This window comes from Lontra canadensis, unplaced genomic scaffold (genome assembly GCF_010015895.1).
Source record: "Lontra canadensis isolate GAN:19392208 unplaced genomic scaffold, GSC_riverotter_1.0 scaffold109, whole genome shotgun sequence".
Taxonomy (NCBI): Eukaryota; Metazoa; Chordata; class Mammalia; order Carnivora; family Mustelidae; genus Lontra; species Lontra canadensis.
Window position 1 is genome coordinate 6868862 of NW_022631103.1, and position 24415 is coordinate 6893276.

Sequence of the window (24415 nt, forward strand, 5' to 3'; positions counted from 1 at the left end):
TTTCCTGCAGCTGAATAAATAAAACTGAGTCCAGAGAAAATGTCCTACACAAAACTTGAATGCATCTGTTAATGGACTGCTTGGCATTTTAATGTTACTCAGCACTGAAAAAAGAATTTTAAATTCTACTGTGAAAAACTGTAATTGACGCCCCCTCCCCCTCCAATTCCAGCCTAAGAATGAAAGATGGAAGCGGGTCTGCTTTTTCTCAGTGGTTCCGGGGGTCTCTCTCGGCTGGTATCCAAGAAGCTATGGGGAGCACAGTCTGTAGCATATTTCACCCTCATCTTAACCTTTGAAGGAATCCTTGTCCCCATTTTATACAGGAGTAAACTAAGGTTAAGAGGGGCACAGTGGAGATTCAAAGCAAGCTCTTCCTATTTGGCAGTGTTTTCCATCACAGATTCTCTTTACACAGGCATAGAGGTGGTATAATGACTTTCAATACTCAAGACAGAGCATTAGGAGAAAAACAGCAAAATAGAATGTAAACCCTCATTTTTACGAAAAGAATGTCTCTCCAGATGGATAGACAGATACCTAGATCTATATAAGGATATAGTTACATCTCATAAACATACAGTGCCACGTCTAGAATAATACTCTCTAAATGATTTCACATACCCTAACCACCAATTCTTTTTTTTCTTTTTTAAGATTTTATTTATTGATTTGAGAGAGAGCACAAGCAGGGGGAGCAGCAGCAGGCAGAGGGAGAGGGAGAAGCAGGCTCCCCACTGAGCAGGGAGCCAGATGTGGGGCTTGATCCCAGCACCTTGGGTCATAACTTGAGCCGAAGATAGATGCTTAACCAACTGAGCTACCCAGGCACCTCATCCTTTTTTTTTTTTTTTTTTTAAATAGGCTCCATACCCAAAGCGTGGCTTGAACTCACAACCCTGAGATCGAGAGTCAGATACTCTACTGACTGACCCAGCCAGGCACCCCCTTAATCACCAATTCTTAACAGTTCAGTTTTCTCCTTCATATATTTCTATATTATTGTAAACGTTTGCCACTCACTGGCATGATTTTTTGCCCCACTGGCATGATTTTTAAAATAATTTTTAATAAAAAATTTCCCAGTAGGGTTTATTGAACCTTTCAAATTGCAAAGACTACCCCCCCTCACACACACACACACAGTAAAAATTATTTTAAAAATGGGAGAAGTGGGGTGCCTGGGTGGCTCAGTGGGTTAAGCCTCTGTCTTCGGCTCAAGTCCTGATCCCAGAGTCCTGGGCTCGAGTCCCGCATCGGGATCTCTGCTCAGCGGGGAGCCTACTTCTCCCCCTCACCTCTCTCTCTCTCTGCCTCTCTGCCTACTTGTGATCTCTGTCTGTCAAATAAATAAATAAAATCTCTAAAAAAAAAAAATGGGAAAAGAAAAAGTTCTCTTTCCCCTGAGTTTCTTTATCAATTAAAAATAACACACACCTTTCACCTTGTCCTTCAAGAGTCCAATTTTTTAAGCTTAAAAGGTTAATAAAGTAAGGTAGTAGCATCTACAGTGCAATAAATATTTGCCAAGGACAGGTGTGTTGGTCCTTCCAGCAAAGACTCCAGATGCCGTGGTTGAATCAAGTGGTCAGAATGACTCACTGCAGGGCCCCAACATCTCTCTCTTTTCGGGTGTCTGCTCCCATGCTTCACTTATTTTTTTTTTTTTTAAGATTTTATTTATTTGACAGAGATCACAAGTAGACAGAGAGAGTGGGGGAAGCAGGCTCCCTGCTGAGTAGAGAGCCCAATGCGGGAGCTCAATCCCAGGACCCTGAGATCAGGACCTGAGAGGAAGGCAGAGGCTTTAATCCACTGAGCCACCCAGGCACCCCCCATGCTTCATTTCTGAGGGTTTCCCCTCCCGAGCCATCACACATCAAGCATCTCGTTGCCCCCATCTAACTGCTACCTCATAATTAAAATGTTCCCGGGTAGTAAAATTCATTCCCTCATCTGATGAAGGAATTACAATGTTAATGGTGTAGAATTTTCTTTCTTTTCCCTTGTCATGAATTAGTGCTTCAGCAGGAGCTTTCTGAACACACTTGAGAGTGAGCTGTGTGGTGGCGAGACTGGGCAAGCTGGTTGGCCAGTGGGTGTCAGCCCGCAGCTCTGCACAGCCGTGATCTCCTAAATGTCACCGCTCACTCAATGCGGGGCTGGTGTTGCCAGACCGGACTTCTTCCAAAGCAGCAGGAATGTGGATTTATGTAAAATCTGATTTTTAAAATGTTGATTAAATCTTCTTTCTTTTTTTAAATACTGTGGATAAATAAAACCCAAATGCAAACCTGGTGCTACCTGCCAGCCCAGCAGTTAGGTAGGCCCTGATGTGACCTCAGTCCACCCTTCCAGGCTGGTCCCCAGCTCCTCTGCCCCTCACAACCTCACCCTGTGCCTAAGCACCTCTGTGTCTGGGCTCACACTGTATCAACCTTTTAGATGCCCTTTTCTGTCTCTTCTGCCAGAGTCTGTCCTGTCCTTCAAGGATCTGCTTAAATTGTACCAACTCTTCCTAATCCTAAATACTAATCTCAGCTAATACTGCTCATCCTTCAAGGCTTTCTTCCAAAAGCTACTTTGCCTCCATTGCATTTCCACTGATTTTGGCATTCCTCACATTCTGCCTCTCATTTCCTTTATTTCCGCGTGTTTAAGTCTGGCTGCTAGGTCATAAATTGGTAAAAAAGAAGGGTGTGTGTGTGTGTGTGTGCGCGAGTGTGTGTGTGCGCGTGTGTGTGTGAGAGAGAGAAAGAGAGACACAGAGAGTGAGTTATGACTTTGGTACTATTACCCTCATTTTACAGGAGGGAAAACCAAAACACAGTGAGTAAGTGATCACCCTGAGCTTTCTGTATACACTGTTGCTCTGCCCATCTCCTACACCACCTTCTACACCTCTCTCTGCTCCTGCTGTCTAGCACCCTCCTCCTTTCTTCTCCTTCTGGTAACTTCTACTCAATCCGTAAGACAGTGTTACCTGCAGGCATAGTCTCTTCTCCACACGCCAGTCAGGACTGGTCTCTCTCGCCACACTTCTGCGCTCCCAGAGCGCCCCGTAAGAACATCCGTCAGACGCGCTCATCAGACTGTGTAACGGACTATCTGATTCTTTGTTTCCTCTCTTGTGCTGTAAGCTCCCTGCCTAGCAGAGTCCCTGGCCCAGGGTAAGTGGGCAGTCAGTTATCTTCTGGATGGCAGGAAGAAATGACAGAGGGAGGGAGGGAGGAGAGAGGGAAGGAGAAAAGAAGGGATAGTAACAGCCCACAGGCAATCAACAAATATGAGGTATAATGAACTACATGGTTCCAGGCCCCACTTCTGGGCTGAAATGGATGCTGGCTCCTTTGTAGCCCAAAAGCAGATGCACAGGAAGGCTCCAGCTGTATTCCCTCCCTCCCCACCACAGTGGCAGGTTGCTGCTTGGTTTCAAGGTCCCAGGAACCAGTATTCACCTCTGCTCTTTGCTCCTGGTCTCCGGCCCTAAGGAGAGTGATCTTCGGCAACAGTTAGACCCCGCTTTGGAAGGAGAACTTCAGTTATGGTGGATGGCGGTGGGGACGAGCCTTCCCCAGAGGACGGCAGGAAGGCACGCTGGAGAAGCTCACAGCAGGCCGGTTCGAGGAGAAGGGCCGACCCCAGCTCTCACTGCCCAGGACAGACAATGAAGAAGGGAGGACTCTCTCACAGAGAACTCTGGAAGTGAGGCTCTCTGTTGGGGATTGCTAGAAAAATCCTCTGACACTGCCCCTCCACCGGACCCTTCCTCATTCACAGACCAGGAGGCTGGGCCAGGATGCTCCTGCACCTAGACCCTCTCCCAGACCCAGGCTGCAGAGAACCATCTTTGTCTCAGGGGAAACTGTGAAGAGAATCTGGCCTGGGTTGATGTTCTCAAAAGCCTAACTGCCCTCTCAAAGGAGAAGTTTACCGCACCCACTGACACCCACTGGGAGATCGGTGGGGTAGGGAAAACCAGTCTCCTCACCACCACTCCACCAAAGTCAAGCCAGGGTGGGAAGCCAAGGATGCCATCCCTTCAGGGGATTCAGAACCTCTGAGAACAGACCTAGAAGGCCAGAGATCTGGGGAAAGATGGCGGGATCCATCCTCCTCCAGAGCAGGCACAATATTCCCAGGTCCCCTCTGACCCAGACTCCACGTTCAAAGAGCTGGGATGGAGAAGCAAGGTCCCCCCTGCTTCTCCCTCCTTCTCCCTCTTTGTCTTCCATTTTCTCCCCAGTGACCCACCCAGAACCTTGTCCCAACCCCCAGGTGCTTTCAGTCCCCACCTCTGGGATAACTCAGAATTCCAGGCTCTCACTGACCACCCTGGCAGGCCCAGCTTCCCCAGGTACTTCACCTCGGTAAGTTCTCCATGAACTAGTAAGACAGGATCTTTTGCCCTAGTTTACAGACAAGAAAATAAAGTTCAAAACCATTTTATAATTAGAAAGAAGAAAAAAATCTTCAAAGGAGACCACAGTACTTAAATAAACAAAATACTTAAAAATAAAAAAAAAAGAAACACATAGAAACTAATAAGAACCAGGACTTCAGCGAGAGAACTGACCAAATAATCTACTGCCTTAGAAAGAAAGAAAAAAGCTAATTTCATTGAATATTTATTATATGCCCAGCGCTGTATGTGCATTATCTCCTTTCCTCCTTGGGGGAACACTATAATGCAATCTCTCATTATCCCCATTTCACAGATGAGAAATGGGAGGGACAGGGAGGTGGTGTGACTTCCCCAAAGCCCTGGGCATTGCCCTCTTCCACATTGGGCCACGGTGGTGAGCTACCAGGCTCCCCTTCGGGCAACGTGTTAGCGTTTTAACGACAGCTCTCTAGAGAAGACAAAGTCATCCAAAGGAATGACTCGAATGCCAGGAATTTCGGGCCTCAGTCCTGCCCGTGGGCAGGTTTCTCAGGGAAGGAGTCTTTTGGCACCAGCAGGCATCCCCCGAAGGCGGCCACCCACAGCCCTGGCTGACACAGGGCTCCATTCAGCAGCTGGCAAAGCCGAGGACTTGGGGGTAGAACGCAAGAGAAGACTAGTCAGAGAAGGCCAGCCCTGAGGCAGGCTACAGGAGTGGGGCAAGTAAGCAACTGCACGAGACCGTAATACCAGCTGCTCCACGGACGGGCTCCACACATGTCCCCTCACCCCAAAATATCAGCCTGCTTAACAGTGGGGCAGAGAAACACGTTCCGTGTTAGTGTCAGAGCCGGGAGGTAAGCGAGTGCAAGAGGCCTAGATTCCCACCCCAGCTCACTCCCTGGGCCACGAGAGCTTAATACCTGCCCTCGCTGGTCCGAGTCTGTAAGCCGAGAGGGGTGGTCTGGGCAACCAGTGAGGTTTCATAGAGATAAGCTCTAGGTGATGGGACCTAGAAGAGGGGCCAAGCAGGGTCCTGCAAAGGGAATCGAAGGGCACCGTTCATTTGCTTTGAACAAGGGTCTCCTGAACCGGACTCCAGGTCAGATACTGCACTGAGCCCTGGGATGGGAGAGAGAGCTTAAAGCCAGAGGGAACAGTCTTACAAGTAATGCTCATGAATTCTCCCCAGAGGCCAGAGGTGACCCTACGAGGAGTGACGCCTGCTACCCACAGGCCAGGTTTGAGGGGTTCAGGGAAGCCCTTCTAGAAAAGCCTAGGACACAGGCACCATCACCCAGTGTAAACAGAGGCTGGAGACACCCAACTGGAAAGAACCATCCAAAACAGCACTGAAGCACTAGAAATAACGCATGCAAATTTAAGAAGGAGGCATCATTACCTCCACTTCACAGATAGAAACAGGCTCAGCATGGTCTTAGCCAGGTGGCAGAGCTGGTGTGAGAACCCAGTTCCACTTGCCTTACAGCTTTTGCTCTCTGTTTTTATCCCCCCTCACTAGTGTAGCGTGTGTGCCTGGGAGAGGAATAAGGGTGGACAGAGAGGGGGAAGGGAGGAGGCGTGAGAATAGGAAAAAGGCTGGCGAGAAGGATGGGGAAGACAGAGATGGGTAGTAAGCACTTTCTTACTGAAACAAAATGGCAGCCAAGGTTTTTTCCCAAACAGACTCCTCTGTGGTTGTGTATAATGATTTTTAAGAGCACTGGGTTCTGGAATTAGCCCAATCTGGGCTGAGCTCCTGGCTCAACCATTTAATCCCTCTGTGCCCTACAGCAAGTATTTAACCTCTTAGAGCCTCATTTTACTCACCCAATACAATGGGAATAATAATAGTCACGCCACATTGGGCAGTTGGCAAAGACGGAGTCAGTGCTGTATTGAAAGAGCTTGGCACGGATCTGGCACCTGTTAAACATTCAGTAAACCATAGCGAATCACCAACCACTAGTCTAACGTGCTCCAGCGGGCTCTCCTCTCTTCAGGCTTCCTCCTCAAAATCGACATATGGCCAGTCCCGCCCACATCCTCACTGACTCCCTCCTTCCTCCTGTCTGCTTCCTGTGCATTCCCTCCATTTCAGGGTCCACTTCAAAGCCTCTTCTCCCAGTGCTGCTCCTTCTTCCTAGGATTCAAGCTTGCATTTGCTCGAGTGGCTCCTCAGTTAGTCTTAGCTACTACACGAGCTCCTGAACTTCTCAAGAACACAATTGTCCATTCTGTGTTGTTTCAGCAGACTGGTCTGCATGGATGGACCAAGCAATCGACCTATGAGCTGGTGGGTTTGTGGGCTGATAGGAATCACCTAACCAGTTGCCCATGTGAGCCTGTAATTTGTAAATTAACCTCTGGATATATGTCAAAACCTTCTACCCAAACTACAAATTATGCGCTCTTGCAAATTTGCCGAACTATTAAATGAAATTTACTACTGCTTGAGAATGTCTTGCACTAATTAGACAGAGACAGATGAGTATATGAAAGATTAGGGTGAGGGGAGGGTGGGAAAGTGGAAACTATAGCTTACTGACTTCCTGTCAGAGGGTTTTAACCCTTTTTGTGCCACAGACCCCTTTAGTGGACCAATGAAGCCAATGGATCCTTTCTTAAGAACATTTTCAAATACATAAAATGCGTAGCTTGACTACAAAGAAAGCCAATTACATTGAAATATAATAATCCAAAATTTTAAAAAAAAGAATAGTAATATAGTAATATACATTCTTTATTAATGCATTAAATAACAAACTTTAGCACCAGTATAATAACAGCTGTAATTTCAAAGCTGCAATGGGGATAAATCATAGTTCAAGTTATCTGCAGTGGCTAAAATGTGATATGAAAAGATTTGTGATTTCTACTGGTGACAACCTCCCAGATACTGCAAATACACTATGGTTTGTTGCCTACATTCATAGTTAATGAAAATGCTAAACAAAGATGTTATTTTATTCTCCTAACCATGTTCACAAACTGAATTCTACATGGGAGTTGCTTGGGGCCATTAACCCCAAGTTAAGAATCGTTGTTAGGTCCTTACAATTCAGTCAGTATTGTACTGGGCATATCCTGGAGTTCCAGCTCATGTCCTCCTCGAGGTATCTCCACCCAACAGCCCTTCCTGCCACAAAAGGTCTCCTTCTGTATGCTCGACCTTCCTCTGCGCTCCTCTCCCATCTGACTGGCCCGGGGAGGATGCCTGCCCTGGCAGCAACCCATGGCCAGGATGGCCAGAGACCAGCCACAACATGGCCTAGAGAGCGAGCCTCTGCGTCCAGAGAACTGAGCTCACATGACCAGGATCCTCTCTGGCACCTGTACTGAGTGACAAAGGAGAGGTTCCTGGGATAGTAGGCTGAGCGGGGTGGCTCGGGCAGGTGCAGTGTTTGAGCCCATGGCACCTGCTGCGCTGGTGGGATGGTCTCGAACCCAGAACCTTCTCCACCCTGCCTCGAGGCCTGCCTCCACCCTTTCAGGCATGTTGGTAACTGTCACGGCTGCATTTTACCGCTCCTCCCCCTCTTCATTCGAATCAGCTTTAGGGAGTCTCTGTTTCCTGTATCAGAAGAGCCTTAAGTCGGCACTAACAGTAGCATTTCACAGATGAGAGAGCTGAATGAAGTTCTGTAAACCCCGGGCATTTGCTCAGGCTCATGGGGCTGGCACATCGTGAAGCCACGGCCAGTCTTCCCCTCCTCCCTCTTCCCTTGAGGAGCAGAGAGGGGATGGCCTTTACTATTTATTTATCTAAAATCATGCGAATGATACCTGAAAACAGTCTCTTACAAAACTTCAACATGCGGGCGCCTGGATGGCTCAGTGGGTTAAGCCACTGCCTTCGGCTCAGGTCATGATCTCAGGGTCCTGGGATCGAGTCCCACATCCGGCTTTCTGCTCGGCAGGGAGCCTGCTTCCCTCTCTCTCTCTCTCTCTGCCTGCCTCTCTGTCTGCTTGTGATCTCTCTCTGTCAAATAAATAAATAAAATCTTAAAAAAAAAAAAAAACTTCAACATGCCTGTTAAAATGTCCCTCCTTCCCCACATGCTTGGTATCGTGCCTAATAAATGCAGACCCCAACCACACTAGGCTTTACTCAGCCACCACCCAAGTTGACGTTCCTGGTCTTTGAAGCCCGTCCCCAGGAGTGGGAGGGCCGCGCCAGGCTAGGCAGAAGGGAGTGGGATGGTGAGAACAGCCAGGAGCGCAGCACCTGGAAACGCTCAGCGCTGCCGCCTGGTACCCCGCTAGGAAAATCAAAGTCGATTCCACAGAGCCGGCATCTCTGGCTTCTGGGCAAAAACCACGCCATGGAGGGAAATCGGCACCAAAGGCTCCCCTTTATCTTTGCATGGAGCCAACTCTCCCCATCGCCATGTTTGTGTGCCCCCTCGTCACTTGACGTCAGAGCCACAGACTATTCATACATACCAAAGGAGACCACAAAGGATGCTTCCACACAGAGTGGGGGAAGCCACAGCCATCTTAAAAATATAAGTAAGTCCAGCCAATAAGTTTTACTTACTTTGGGGGAAAAATAATGGAGGGAGGGGAGATGGGAATTCATGTGTTCTCCCACAGTGCCTGTGTCCCCAGAAAGCTGCGTGTAGGGCAGGGCCCAGGCCCCAGGGCCCAGACGAGACAGGGAGACATTCCTTTTGAAAATATGCTTCTTTCCCTTGGAGAAGGAACGTTCAGCCAGCTTCTCAGACACCACCAATCTATAACTGCCTGCATATCACATTAACCATCTCCTTGAAATCCTGGGGCAACATTTATTTTATCCAGGAAACTGCGACAGGCCTATTGTTAGCAGGAGGGCCCCTCGTCTTTCCTTTACTCCTACTCTGAAATATTACCCATGTAGACTGGAAACTGCTCACAGAAGGCGTGTCTTAGTCTAAATTCTGGGTCGGGGAGATTAGCATGCTGAGGCACAGAAAGGTTAGGGATCTAGCTGTAAATCACACAGCGGGTGGGCAGCACATCGAGGCTCCTAGCCGGGTGTGCCCTAGCCCCCAAGCCCAGGCCTCGTCCCACCAACTACTGAAGAGCAGCACAAAGTGGTTGACCGGGTGATTTCCACAGAGACAGTTCGCCGATCTCAGTTTCTTATTGATTAGTTCCCTGAGCAAGTCACTTAACCGCTCTGAGTCCCATTTTCCTCATGTGTACATGTGGGGTTATGACTGTCACTATCTTGAGGATTACTGACAGGATTACCTCAGCCAGGACTCGACACCCATGCGCCCTATTATTATAATGTACCGGTCCCGTTTCCCACGCGGAAGTGAGCAGATCTGCCGTCTGAGATGCAATCACTGTATCTGCAGAGCTGCCAGAGATAGGCAGGACAAGATGGCTATCAAACCCATTTTACAGTTAAGAAAATTCGTTCCTCCTCAGAGATGACCGAGATCTTCCGTAAGATCTGAGTTTTAAAAAGTGAGTGCATTGTCAGCATGAAGAAGTCCTAACTGTCCTCCCCTCCCACCCCTCCGAAGGCTTGTTTGGGTTGAGTTAGAATGAGTTACTTCTGCCTTGCCCCCAGCAGAGTGGCATCCTGCATCCCTGCCTCCCATGCTGGGATCCGTCCTTACAAGCTGGCATCCGCACAGTGCCTGGTACAGAGCAGAGACTCTGCGTGTGCGGATGAGTGAGTGAATTACTGAATGAAGAGCCTGATCCACGGATAAGAACCTACTGGTTGGCCCAAAAACCTGGAGTAGGGGTTTGGGGGCAGAAAGCAAGAGGCAGGCAGGCCAGAGTTCCAAAGGCAGGAACCAAGAAGCCCATTCACTCCATCCATTCCCAGAGCCTGCCCTGTAGGGAAGAAGCCTATAACAAGACCAAGAGCCCCCCGGATCCAGAGTGTTGCCAAACCTGACCCCCACGACTCAATGCAGGGGACAGAAGTTACCTGTGAAGTGCACGTGACCCTCCTCCAGCTAAAACAGATGTAATAACATCGCCGGCAAGGGGCAGCAAACAGGCCAGGGAGATGGCCCATTCGTCTTCCTAATTGTCAACTCTGCCCATAATAAGATTTTTCTCCCTGTCACACCTTAGGCTGCTACTGAACTGAAGCAAAACCAAAATATCCATCTTCCAGCCATGAACAGTGGCCTTCACAAGGTGCCGGGGATGAAAGGAAGCTACTTGGCTTGGAGAAGCAGTGAGAGCTGGAAGGAGCCCCAGAGTCAGGAGCTGGGGGTTGGGAGGTGTTGGGGGGAGTTTTGGGGGGCGGTGCAACATGCTGTTAACCAGCTGGAGGTGCTTACACAGTTACCGCACCTCCCTGGGCCTCTGCTTCCTGTAAACTTAAAGTCCAAAGTTCTGGAAATGGGGCCAGTGGGTGACCGGAGGGCTGTAAATCATGTGGTATTATATACAAGATATTTTAGATTATATGCACTTGAAAGAATGTATGGTATCCACAGGGCTTTTTTTTTTTTTTTTTTTTAAGATTTTATTATTTGACAGAGAGAGACACAGTGAGAGAGGGAACACAGGCAGGGGGAGTGGGAGAGGGAGAAGCAGGCTTCCTTCCCCCTAAGCAGGGAGCCAGACGCAGGGCTAGATCTGAGTACCTGGGATCAGGACCTGAGCTGAAGGCAGATGCTTGATGACTGAGCCACCCAGGCGCCCCGGTATCCACAGTTTTATCAATCTCCAAGATAGATGTAATGTTTCCCCCTCCCTAAAAATAAAGTTAAGAAACACCCGCCTAGACCGTTTTCATCCAATAAGCATTTATCGAGCACCTTCAATGTCTCCTCCTCTGTGCTGGGTACTTGAGACACACATAGGACAAGAGGAAAAAGAAGTATGTTTTTGTGATGCTCAGTGCAGTTGAGGCTCCCTGGACACACACGTCCAGGGAGCTTTGGAAACAGAGAAGAGGCAACACTGGACTCTGGTCAGGAAAGGCCTTCCAACATGGCACTGATGGTGGTGGTGGAAACTTTAACTGACATGCTGATGTTGAAAACTGAGTGTACATTTACTGGGTGCCCAAGGAGGAAGAGTATCTTAGACAAAGGATAGCGTGTGCAAAGACAGCCTGTGTTCTAGGAAATGCCTGAAGTGCAGCCATGAGTAAAACACAGAGCGTGCTCATGGAGAGGGGGTTGCGGTGGCTGGGAGATGGCTAGGAGAAACAGGGCTGGAAAGTCAGTGGGGCACAGATAACCAAATGCTGCGTAAGCCATCCTAAAGAATTTTACACTATAGGCTGTGAGTTCATTCTAGCTTTAAAGCCTTAAGATGAGCCACCCCACCCAGCGGGGGAGACTCCAACTGCCCATTATCATAGCTGAGAAAGGAAACTACTGATCTACTGATTGGCCCAGGCGATGGGATGCCATTTGGGCCCCTGGTCATCATGTGATACAGTCTTTCAGTCCTTCTAATGGTCTCTGCTGCTTGCCTCAGAGTCCTTTCTTGTCCTGTTCTTTCTGACCGGAAGGCTCATTCCACCCTCTTCAACTGGTTAGCTCCTACCAGCCTTTCAACAGAGCTACTACGAAGCCTAACACAGACTCTCATAGTACCTTCTCCCTCCCTTTGGAAAGAAGTCAGCACTACCTGTAATTCTCTATTTGAGTGATTTGATGCATGTGGGTCTTGGCCACTGGACTGCACACTCCATGAGTCCAGACAGTGCGTGTTTTCATTTCTCTACCCCGCTATCTTGTCTGGTGCCTGCAGAGAGCAAGTATTTGTTCCCTGAGCCACCCCTGGGCTGAGCCATCCTTGGACCCTGAGCCATCCCTCATTTCCTTTCACATTTCCCAGAACTCACACTATGGTCCAGCGAGTTGGAGTTTCAGACATGGGCAGGAGGACTGGATTTGAAAAGGAACATGAGAGTGCACTCTGCTGCCATTCCAACTGTAGCTCTGTGTTCTTCTGTGTCACGTCTTGAAAGTTTCTAAAGAACCCACATTTGGTTTTTACCCAGGCAGGTTTTGTGTTTAATTCAAGATGCTTTCTCCCCAGTCCTCAAGCTGGTCACTGGCTGCATCTGACCATCCCGGGTTGCTACTTGTTCCATAGGACTGCCCAGGCTTCAGGGGGTCATCCTCAGGAAGGGGGCAATCTCCTCCTCCTTCTCCTGCAAAATGCCTCTTCCTGGCCCTCCCCACCTGCACCGTAGGTCTCTAGAGAACTGAAACCGCCAGTTCTCACAGCCCTGGCAGAGCCTCAGGGCAAGCGCTTATTAGACCTCGTGTAGGGGCCACGAGACTCAACTTTCCAACTCCCAGACTATGTCACTATGTCACTCTGCAGGGACAAAGTACTTGGGGTCAAAGGTTTGACCTTAAGGGAGAGATGAGAAAGCGGGAATCTCACCAAGTGGCACGCAGGCTCAAGGAAAGTGCCCTAAGCTGCCAGCGCACGCGGCTCCCCAGGGCGGCCGTGCCTCCACCCAAGGTCGTGGCCCAACGCGAGTTCTGGAAAGTTCAGCCAGAAGCCGAGGGATATCAGGGTAGACACGGGGTAGGGGGGCAGCTTTTACTAAAGATCGCAGACCAGGAGCTCGATTCCAGCTCGTTCTGGGGGCCGGTGCAGGGCGCCCAGTCCCGCCATCTGCATCCCGGACCGCAGCGCCCCGCTGGGAAGCGCTGGGCGGGGGCTGCACCACCGGAGCCGCAAGGACAACGCGGCCTCCCCCTCCCCACGGGTCTCCTCCCTCCCCAGCACCAGGGCTCGGGGAGCGGGTCGGGGCGGAAGGGGAGCGGCGCCCATCCCCTGGGTAGCCCGAGCAGCCCCCGCAGCCCCCGCAACCCCCTCCTCGCGCTGTCGCCGACCCCAGGCAGGGGCGCCTGGTCGGCCCAGGCTGCCGCAGCCTCTGTCTTAAGGGGAGACGGGGACGCGGCGCGGGGAGGGGGCGAGGCGGGCGGCGGGAGCGGAGAAGAGTGGCGGAGCGCCGGGACCAAGACCTGGGTCGCCTGGGGCAGGGTGCTGGCACGCCCCACTCCATGCGCCGTGAGGACTGGGGTCGCAGAGCGCCTTACCTTGGCGCGCCGCAGAAGTCGGGAGGGAGGCGGCGGGCTGTGCCTGGGGCCGGCGCACACCCCGAAGCTCGGGGCGCACGCAGCCTCCGGGTGCACGGTCCCGGTCCGGGGCGCGCACCCCCGGGCTGGCGCACTCCGGTCAGCCGGGGCGCGCACACCCTCGGGCGCCCTCTCGCCGGCGGCCTGGGCCTGGGCCCGGGGCGCACACCCTGCGGGGCACACCCACCGCGGCCGATGCGGGACTGGCCAGGAGCGGCCGGCGTCGCCAGCTGCCAACACCACCCGAGTCCCCGCCTTCGCTAGGGGAAAAAAAAAAAAAAAAGACTCCTGACGCGGCGCGGGCTTTGGTGTGTAGGAAGGGGCAGCATTGCGAAACCGAGGGGGAGGGTCTTAGCCTTGATCAGCTCAAAAGGCCTTGGACAGAGTTGGGGAGAAAAACTTTTTGTAAAGAGACTGGGAAACGCCGACTCTATATAGCGCTCTGCAGATTTCCAAAGTGCTCTCCCGTACATTTCTCATTTCGTCCTCACAAGCACAGTAACTAACTGTTGGGCCATTTCTAGCCTCATCTTATAGATGGGGAGACAAGCTCACACAAGGTAATTCTTGCCCGAGCCACCATCAGAACCCAGTCTTGGTAACAGCATCCTCGGCACAGTGAGGTCTTGCACATCCCTAGCGGGATTTTCTCATAGCAGAGGTGGGAGAGCGAGGGTGGGGATGGATGTAACTGAACTCATATCACCCTTAAGTCATTACTTTTCCCCTTTGCTTTCTTCCTCCACAGACATTGCTTTAGCCCCACTCGGGAGTACGGTCTTTCACGTCACACGCCCATCACCGACAGTGCTTTTTATCAGTTCAAACCATTTACATTTCAGTCATCAATCTTGAATGACCCATGCACGAAATGCTGTGTGTCGTACACAGTCAAACTAGGGGGAAAGAGCTGATCCTACTCCATTTTACAGATGACAACAAACGGGTATGGGCAGGGTTGAATGTAGAGCCTGTGGGACTCCAGGCCCCAGCTCTCACTCACTTTACACTGCTTTCAAAGGGCCAGTTGGCACAAGGGAAAACTTAACCAAAGAGCTTGGGTTTTTTGACATGGAGACCCTGAAGGGGGAGATAATTTGGGGCAAGGGACAGTTCTGGGACTTTCATTTCCCCATTTTGATAGAAACATGATTATTAAAAAGATATGCTTCTACTAGGGCTCCACTAGGAGCAAATTAATAGCCCTAGAGCAACAAGAAGTGGCAACAGAGACTTGGCCTCCATACTGGCAGGTAGCAGGGAGTAGTGGGAACTGTGGTGAGCTTGAAGGCAGCTCCAGGCTCCTGCCCAAGTGAAGAGGCTGTTGCTACTCAGCTCTAGTGGGTTGTTGCCAGTCAGGGTATTACCCTTAGAGATAAAACTGCCCATGACCTATCAGCCAAAGTGGGTGTATTTGGGAGTAGCAGAGAATTTCAACCCAGGGCAAGCAAGCCAGAGCAAAACCATAGGCAAATCCCACAAAGGAGAGAAACATTATTTTACAGAGAAGAAGGAAGTTTGGATGGGTTGTTTTGAACAAACGTCAGGTAAAGAGAAGGAAGAATTCAGCATGATAATGGGTTTTCAGTGGCTGAGTTGCAGGGGCAGTCTGTCTCTTGTAGGAGATGCAATGTACATCTTTCCCTTTGGGGGACTGTAACTGATGCTTTTTTCCTGCTGAGATTCTTCTGTTAGGGATCAGTCATTGACAGTTTTTCCTATAATTGACACTGAGTGGTAGGGTTCCTCCTAGCAGGCTCACGCCACAGCCTTCCCTTCTAGCATCCTGAGTCCACTTTAGTGAGGTTTCTCTTTATTTTCACGAGGGCGAGGAGTTCATATGGTCAGATCATCTCATTTTTAAAGAGAAGCTGTCCCTCGAATATGTAAGTGAAGTTTCCCATTTTGGTGATAACTCATTTTAAAAATGCTAAACACTTGAAGTCTAGGTCAGTGTTGTTCAAGCCAAATGAAATGAGTTTGTAAACCTGATCTAGCCCATGGAACAGGGGATGTGCCTTTGAGTTTGGGGGCAATTCACACTTTCATTTAGGCTTCCTGATGTCCCTATGGGATGGACCCAACATGGATTACTACTTATGTTTAAGTAACCCGCCAGTTCAGGAGGCTTCCACGACTAGCTCAAAGTTGCACCAGCTAATTGGTAAAGTTGGAACTGAACCCAGCCTTCTGACTCCTGGTCCTGGTGCCTTTTTCCTCTGCATCCTCCAGACTCATTAAAAATCTGTTTCTTGGTTTCTGGGCATTGTGAGCCAAGTTAGGCATAGGACTGGCACTGAGGTGTGGAGACATAGCACCTTTCCTGGGAAGATGAAGCGGGAGTGCCAGACTGCTGTCCTCGAAAGCTCAGCCTGATGACTCAGAAACGAAGCTGTATCTTGAGGGTAAAGCTGAGTCAGAGGAAGCGAGGTCTGACCTGGGGCAGCCAGGGCTTCTGAATTCCCAGATTAGTGTATCAAGAAACAGGATGAAAAGTGGCCTAACCAAATAGACGCACCAGTTAGCCCCCCCCCCAAAAAAAAACCCAGGAGCCACAGACACAGAGATACTGGCTAGGAAACTGCCTATTTTTCCATAATAGGGGAGCAACAAGAGTTAGACTGAAAAATGGACCCCTTGTGTGGTCCTGGAAAGAGAGGACCCCTTGCGGGCAGCAGGTCTTCTAGAATCTACGGTTTGGGCATCTCCAGTGCAAGACTCAGCCTGGGCCTTTCAGACAGAGTGAGTCTGAAAAGCTGATTGAGAATGACTGGGTACAGCACTGCTGCATCCTGAACCTCTGTAATCAAAGGACTGAGTAGCAGGCAGAGAATGGAAGGCCTCCTTGCTCGCCCCCACTTGCTGGATTAACAATTATTCACCATCTATGGTGTGCCAGGCGCTGAGTCAAGTCATTTATACTCACGGTCTCATCAGGTCTCATAATAAAACTGTCGAATGGCCATTATTCTCCCATCAAGGTTAACAGTGGTTTTTGCCTGAGGACGCACAACTAGTGGATTGGGGAGGTGGGGTTCGAACTTGGGTCTTAGTGGCTCCAAAGACTGAGCCCCCTGTAAATGAGAGTTTAGAGGTCACTGCTAACATGGAGATGTGTTGTTCTGATCCTGCTTCAAGCAAACACTGCCCAGCTGTGAGAGTGTGGTTCACTAACACTTCCACAGTGTGGTGAGCTCCTCCTGCAGGCTCTACCCCAGTCAGTGGTGTGTTGATACTATTTGATAACCAGCTTTCAGGGTGGGGCGGGGAATAGGTGCGTGGATACAGTCAATTCTCATTATTCCCAGTAGTCCTATAAAGTAGCCACAAATGCTGAAATTGCTAATACAGAACCATTGCTCCCAGAGGGAAGTATAGGGTTAGGTTCTCGTAAGCCACTGGGCCCATTTTCACGAACTGGCCAATATATAACTTTGTTTCGTGTTTTTGATTAAAAACTATATATATACATTATATTTTCTTTTATTTATTTTTAAAGTTCTTACTTAAAGTCCAGTTAGTTAACATACAGTGTAATATTAGTTTCAGGTGTTCAGTATAGTGACCCATGACCCAGTGCTCGTCACAACAAGTACAGTCCTGAATTCCCATTGTGTACATTGTTGATTCGTTAACATTGAACTGATGGCCAACAGCACTATAATTCACACCTGAACGAGAGTTATTTAACACGTATTTTCTACATAAGGCACATCGCAGCCTCCTGGCGCTTAGAACACTAGGTAGGTAGCACTTCCATGCTATGCTTTGGGGCTATTTTAAATAGTGAAATCACCTGCAAAAAAGCACAAAAATGTAAAAAAGCACTGCTTAATAGGCTACAAAAAGGACAATTGTTTAGAGCATGAGAGCTGGCACAAGAAGGCAGAGGATGACTTTGCTCAACCTCAGCTGCGAACACACACAAAATTTTCACCACTCTGCACATGTCCACAAAGACTACGAAAGTGCTACAGGAATTGACGTTGGGGTTACAAGAAAATGTTAGTAAGTTAGAGACTTTGCCAACACAGATCAGCTCATGATGAGAATGGGCTGTATGTGTATGTGTTCATGTATACTTTCCGGGCCTTTATGTCCACAACCTAACCTTCCAGCTTTATTTCCCATTATCCTCCAGCCTACTGGACAGTTCACCATTCCCCAAACATGGCCCATACATATCTAACTTTGTGGCTGAGTGAGTGCTGTCTACTCCCTACACCTAGATACACACACACACACACACACACACACACACACCCTCCCTGTCTTCCCATGTCGAATGATTCTACTATGACCACCTCCATGAAGACCTTCCTCCATGAAGACCTTCCTCCATGAAGTCCTTCCTGATAACTCAGACAATGGGATTTCTCCATGCTTGGAATTACCATGGCATTTTGAAGTCTTTCTCAGACATTGTTCATGTTCTATCTCATATTATAAGGCAGCCTTAGTGATCTTCAAAAACACATGTATCTGGCCATGCCCCTCCCCTGCTTACAACCCATTAAAGGCATCCACTGCTCTCAGAATAAAATCTGAATTTCTCTCTTTTTTTTTTAATTTTTTATTAGCATAGAATGTATTATTTGTTTCAGGGGTTCAGGTCTGTGATTCATCAGTCTTACACAATTCACATCACTCACTGTAGCACATACCCTCCCCAATGTCCATTACCCAGCTACCCCATCACTCTCACCCCCCTCCCCTCCAGCTACCCTCAGTTTGTTTCCTGAGATTAAGAGTCTCTTATGGTTTGTCTCCCTCTCTGGTTTCATCTTGTTTCATTTTTCCCTCCCTTCCCCTATGATCCTCTGTCTTGTTTCTCAAATTCCTTATATCAGAGAGATCATATGAAAATTGTCTTTCTCTGATTGACTTATTTCACTCAGCATAATACCCTCTAGTTCCACCCACGTTGTTGCAAATAGCAAGATTTCATTTTTTGATGGCTGCATCGTATTCCATTGTACCACATCCTCTTTATCCATTCATCTGTTGATGGGACATCTAGGTTCTTTCCATAGTTTGGCTATTGTGGACATTGCTGCTTTAATCATGGTGGTGCACGTGCCTCTTCGGGTCACTACATTTGTATCTTTAGGGTAAATACCCAGTAGTGCAATTGCTGGGTCATAGGGTAGCTCTATTTTCAACTTTTTGAGGAAACGCCATGCTGTCTTCCAGAGTAGCTGCACCAGCTTGCATTCCCAACCAACAGTGAAGGAAGGTTCCCCTTTCTCTGCATCCTCGCCAACACCTGCCGTTTCCTGACTGGTTAATTTTAGCCATTCTGACTGCTGTGAGGTGGTATTTCACTAAGTCTGGATTCCTTTAAGAAGGTTTATAGGTCTAGGCCCTTCCTACCTCTCCAGTCTCAACTTGTGTCCCCCTTATCCTCTCTCCCTAGCAATGAGACTCCTCTTAGTTCTTGTAACAGTGGGTTCTTTCCTGCCCAGAGTTCTCTGTACATGCTGTGGTCTCTTCTGCCTAGAATTTCCCTCCCTCCAGTTCTTTCTTTACATAATTAATATTCATCCCACGAATCTCTGCTTAAATATCACATCCGCAAGGAATCTCTCTGATGCACCTCCAACCCCAGGACTAACTTAGCAGTTCCAGGGCTCCACTCCTATATCATTTCTGCTTTTCTTTCATACACTCAGCACAATTTAAATTATGTGTTATTAAAAAATAAAAATAAATAGATTATGTGTTATTGCCAATTTTCCCCACAAGATGTAATTACACGAAAAGAGGCCTATATCTCATTGGATGATTTTCAGCACCTAGTTCAGAATCCAGCACAGAATCCAGCACTGGAAATCCTGGGTCGCAGTAAATGTTTTATGAGTGATTAAATAACTAAATCTTCATTGTCTTGAGACCTATTGAGGAGTGATAGGAGTGCAGATAGGTAAAACAGGTAAACTAGTTATGGAGGTTTCCTTACTTGTGATGTTAAATTACTACTCTGTTGGTGTTCTGTACTGCACACTTAATTCTAAATTCCAAAAAGTTATCATTATTACTGAATTCAAGAGGAATATGCCCCCACTACTTTATGCCATACATAAAAAATCATTTAGGTAATACAGATTAAAATGAAAAGATAAGAAGCTTCTAGAATATAACATAGGTAAATACTCATATCCTAAAAGGAAGCAAATATTTCTTAAACAAGACACCAGAAGCACTAACCCTAAAAACAAAAATAAACACAGTGACACATTAAGTATTTTATTCTGTTCATTAAAACTTATTGACATGAGAAACAAACAAAAAAACTTATTGACATAAACAACAACCATTTTATTCCCTCTCCTGATTCTGTGGGTTGACTGAGCTCAGTTGGGCTTTTCTGCAGCTCCATGTTACGCTGTTTGGGGTTGAGTCATTTGGGCTCGAACATCCAAGATGTCTCTTTCCAGTGACTGGCTAGTTAATGCTGGTTATTGGTTGGGAGTTCAACCAGTGCTGCTAACTCAAGAGTACCTACACGTGGCCTCTCCATGGTGGCTCAGGTTTCTCATAGGCTGGTGTCTCAAAAGCAAGTCTTCCAATAGAAGAGAAGTAGAAGTTGCCCAGTCTCTCAAAGGCTAGGCCCAGAACTTCTATGGCATCACTTTCAACATGGTTAAGAGGTCACAGGGCAAGCCTAGATTCAGAAGGAGAGAGTAATAATAAACACCAGCTCTCAATGGAGAGAGTGAAAAAGAATTTATGGTCGTCTTTAATCTACCACAACATAATTAAGAAAGTGTAACAGCAAACCGCAGTCTGGAAGAAGATGTTTTCAAAACATATATGTTATGGGTTGAATTGTGTCCCTCCTCAAAATTCATATGTTGAAGTCCTAACCCCTAGTACCTTAGAATGTGACCTTATTTGGAAATAGAGTCATCACAGATATAATTAGTTGACATGAAGTCATACTGGAGTAGGGTGGACCCATAATCCAATGTGACCAGTAGCCTTATAAAAGGGCAGATGTGGATACAGAGACACACAGGGAGACTGGCATATGAAGACAAAGGCAGAGACCTACAAGCCAAGGAACACCAAAGATTGCCAGCAAACCACCCAGAAGCTAGGAGAGAAGTATGGAACACAGGTTTCCCATAGCCCTCAGAAAGAAACAACTCTACAACCACTTTATCTCAGACTTCTAGCCTCCAGAACTGTGAGAAAATATATCTCTGTTTATACCCAGTTTGTGGTATTTTATTATGGCTTTCTTAAGAAACTAATATAATATATAAAGAATATCTGCAAAGGAATAAGAAAAAAAACAATCCAATAGGGAAATGAACAAATGTTTAAACAAACATTCACAGAAGAAGGTATCTGAAAGGCAATGATATGAAAAAGTGCTCAACATCATTAGTTAGGGAAATGCAGATTAAACCTCGATAAGGTATCACTGCACATTGTTTAGAATAGCTTATAGTAAATATGTTAATAATACAAAATGTTGGCAAAGATGTAGAGCAAATGGAACTCATAAATCTTGTTCCTGGAGTGTAAATTGGTACAACCACCTTGGAAAATTGTCAATAGCTACTGAAGCTGACTATATGTGCACTCATGATTCAGCAATTCTACTCATAGACATAGACCCAATAAAGATGTGTGCATATACATCATATATATAAGGCATATACATGCTTCACATCATAAAGCACAAGCATGAATGATAATAGCAGTACTATTCATAATTTCCCTAAACTGGAAAATATTTAAGTTTCTGTCTGGTGTAGAGTGGATAAACTATGGTTAAGTCCTTCAAGGGAATACTACACAGCAGTGAAAATGGAACTACTGCTATTTAAAACAATATGGAAGGGGTGTCTGGCTAGCTCAGTTGGTAAAGCATGCAGCTCTTGATCTCACGGTTGTGAGTTTGAGCCCCACATTGGGCATGGAGCCTACTTTTTAAAAAATTGTGAAAAAAAATGCGGAAGAATTTCACAAAAATGAATGATGACTACCAAGTACAAAAAGTATAGACTGTATGACTCCATTTGATAAAGTTTAAATACTGGAAGAACTACTCCATGATGATAGAAATCAGGATTGTGGATATCTTTGGAGATGGCACAAGGGAGATTTGGGAGGTGACAGTGTTCTGTTTTTCAAATCTGGATATATTTACAAGACTGTTACTTTGTGAAAATCCACTGCATTGTGCTTTATTTGGGTGCTTTTCTGTGTTATAGTTCAATGTAAAGCTTTATTTAAAAATTAAATAAAAATTAAATAAATACATTCCAAAGTGTCAGGTCATCTCCACCCACTGATAACTGGAAATACTAGCCGTGCCTTTCACATTGGTAATGATTTATAAATGTGCTGTCCTGGAAAAGCATTCTGAACATTTTTGAGGTTTTGTAAAAAGGAAAGAGACTCTCAGTTCAATTTCTTTATCTTTTTATATAATGAAGCTTTGTTGTGTATGTGAGATAGCCGATATTGATTAACTATTTAAAACTTGGGTTAAATCACAGCGAGGACAATAACGTATTAAGCAAGACCTCTGATATTAAGTTGGGAAGCACAGGTAAAACCCATTGGATGACAGAATTAGTTATTAAACAGATCTCGACAACATCATTTGCATTCTAAACTCCATGTGAATGGCAGCCTATACTCTATCCTTCCTAAGCATGCAATTTTTCCAACCTCAGTTCTCTCTCTGTGTCACTTCCAGGTGGTTTTACACAGAGCATTCTCTGCCAAGGACAGTCTTGCATAGCTCTTCATCTAGCCAGCTCTTTCTGAATCTAGTTCATGTGTCACCTGACCACTGAGACAGAGTGTCTCTGAGATGACCCCCAGGGATCCCCTCCTTTTATTCATGTCCTGTGCAACCCCATCCCCTTGAGTATGGGCTGGACCTAGTGATTCGCTTCTAAAAAATAGAATATGGCAAAAGTGATAGGCAATCACTTACAAGATTAGGTTGCAAAAACACCAGGTTGCATCTTGGGCTCCCTCTCTTCTTCCCTTATTCTCACTCTCTTTTGTTGTCCTGAATAGCACCATGGAGAGGCAAGAAACTGATGTGTCTAGCCAACATCCAGTGAAAATGTGAGGCCTGCCAACAGCCAAATGAGTTTGCTTCAGGGTGAAACCCTCTTCCCCAAGGCAAATATTGAGAAGACTGCTGTACCACAGGGTTTGGCCGCAGCTTTGTGAGGCCTTGAGCCAGAGGAGCCAACTAAACTGTATCCAGATTTCTGACCCACAGAAGCTATGAACTAATACACATCTGCTGTTTTAAGCAGCCAAAGTTTGGAGTATTTGTTACACAGCAATAGCCAAATAATAAAGCCCCCGCCTATACCTCTCTCACCCCAGGATAGACTCACCACCCCTGTTGTACCCAGGGCCTCCCACAATCAGGGCATTATCATACCTTATGGTAATCTACTGCTTGCTTGCCTATCTCTGCCATGAAAGGAACTAGGAACCACGTTTTACAAGCTTTTTCATCCCAATTCCCACAACTCAGTTCAGTAAGTGTTTGATTGACACGTGAAAGAATAAATATATGATAGCTGTTTCATCTTGGGAAGTAACAACCTCTCTGATTCTTAAGCTTTTTATTTGTAGAGTGATCAAATTTGTAGAAACATTTCAGAGACAGAATGAATATGAGTTGGTAAATAATCCAATGTAAAGAGTGAGGAAAAAGGAAGAGTCAAAGTTTGGACAACTAGGTATCCCTAAGAGAGAGAAAGAATGCCAGGAGAAGAGCCAGTTGAGAATGGAGGTTGGTGAGCTCAACTTAGTCCGTGGTGAAACTGATGTGTCTTTGGACACATCCACCAGGCTGATGGGTCTCCAGTCTGATGCTTAGGAGAGAGGACTGTGGTGGGACAGATCTGGGAGCTGATGGCACATAGGTGGTAACTGAAACCCTGGGAGAGAAGCCAGAGAGCATGTCATGTAAGAAACCAGACTATCAGGCATCTGCCATGCTTTAAAGAACCCAGACAGGGAGGCCATGTTTAGTTCTCCAGTTAGAAGACATCATGGTGCAGAGAAAAGCTATATTGTGTGACCAATCTGACTTACCCTCCGAATGCATGAGCATAATAAAATGGTTGGTTTATGCCACTAAGTTTGGGGTAATTTGTAATTTATTACACATTAATATTACCTAGGATAATTACTTTAGGGAAAGTGATTTCCATGGAATGGCCAGGACATACACCAGAGTGCATTAGGTGGGGAATGTGTAGGAGGTGAGGAAGGGGTTCACACATGAGTAGACTATAGTGAGGGACAGTCAAATTGGAGAGTGATAGAAAGGGTCTTAGGAGGGCTCTTGTCAGAGGGAGTAACCTAGACAGGTTTATAGAACAAGAGGAAAATGTCAGAGGAGTGGGGGAGTTGAAGGAGAGAAGAGTCAGCAGGGGGAGGAGGGAGGAGGGGCAGGGCACAGGTTGAAGAGCTGGATTTGAGTGGTCCCCACTGAGACTAGAAGAAAATAACTGGAAATTTGTCCAGGGAAAGAAGGCATAGCAGGATAGCCACGTAAGGGAAATGATGGTACTGCTGTGAACGCAGTTCAGGATCCCCTGTAGGGTCTAGACTCCCACCAGGAGGACAGACAGGCTGAAAAAAGTAGAAAGGAGGAAGGAAATAGAAGGACCGAAGAGCTGGGGTCTCTTGGAGATCAAAGAGCCAGTGTCATGGGTATGACATCATGCGATAGTTAAAAGGATGTGAAAATGGAACCATAACAAGCTCCGGGGTTGGGTCTGGGAGTGGTGGCTCAAGTCCAGAGAAGGTGAAGTCCCTTAGAGTTAGGAAGACCTAAGAAGTAGCAGTCTAGGGCGCCTGGGTGGCTCAGTGGGTTAAGCCGCTGCCTTCGGCTCAGGTCATGATCTCAGGGTCCTGGGATCGAGTCCCGCATCGGGCTCTCTGCTCAGCAGGGAGCCTG

At 47.2% G+C, this 24415-nt stretch overlaps 1 protein-coding gene across 3 annotated transcripts in view; it reads right to left on the bottom strand.

The window, feature by feature from the left end:
• The window catches only part of KANK4 (KN motif and ankyrin repeat domains 4), a 65987-nt gene extending 52504 nt beyond the window's left edge, over positions 1-13483 (bottom strand). For all 3 annotated transcript variants that reach the window (XM_032839726.1, XM_032839724.1, XM_032839727.1), the window contains exon 1: positions 13420-13483. The gene's annotated coding sequence lies outside the window, so the exon portion shown is untranslated. The remainder of the gene's footprint in view (positions 1-13419) is intronic.
• Positions 13484-24415: the final 10932 nt, after the last annotated feature.